The following is a 649-nucleotide window of genomic DNA, read 5'->3' as shown; positions in this document are numbered from 1 at the left end:
GTGTGTAGCTAGACTGACAGCGAAGGGATCGGCCTTAAATGAGTGATTTTATAACTACTGAATAATCAGGCTGCCTGACAAACCCTCATTGTGTCTATACAGACTAGATTTCATCTAGTAATTGTCCACGTGTAATGTATCCATTTAATATTTTTCCTAGGGATGCTCGATATTGGCTTTTCTGCTGATATCCGATATTCCGATAGTGTCCAACTCTCAATTCTCGATACGATATCACCCGATACCGATATCACCGTGCAGCTTTTATACCGCAGAACTGTTAGGTAACAACATATCTCCTATTGTGGAATTAACACATTATGCCTATTTAATGTGATGCCCCACTGGTAGGGCGGCCATTTCCTTCACATCAAAAAGGAGCAGCACTTTGTGTACACGGACACGCAAGCAGATATTTGTTTGGTATGATCCGGTTTTAAATGTTAATGTTTTTCCCACCAGTTACATAAAGGTGCATACACATATCCACATAGCTTATAATAATAAATATACAAGATACGCTCATGCACACCTGCCCTTCCAATCTCAGATTACATAGGTCTAATAAACATCATACAGCAAACTGTTCTTAATGTTTTTATCTGGATAGATAAAGGGTAAAAACATCCAGCACCTTTCTGTTTCAGAT

The sequence above is a fragment of the Morone saxatilis genome, unplaced genomic scaffold (genome assembly GCF_004916995.1).
Source record: "Morone saxatilis isolate NCDOM2014 unplaced genomic scaffold, NCSU_SB_2.0 Contig23, whole genome shotgun sequence".
Classification (NCBI taxonomy): Eukaryota; Metazoa; Chordata; class Actinopteri; family Moronidae; genus Morone; species Morone saxatilis.
This window is presented reverse-complemented; position numbering follows the sequence as displayed.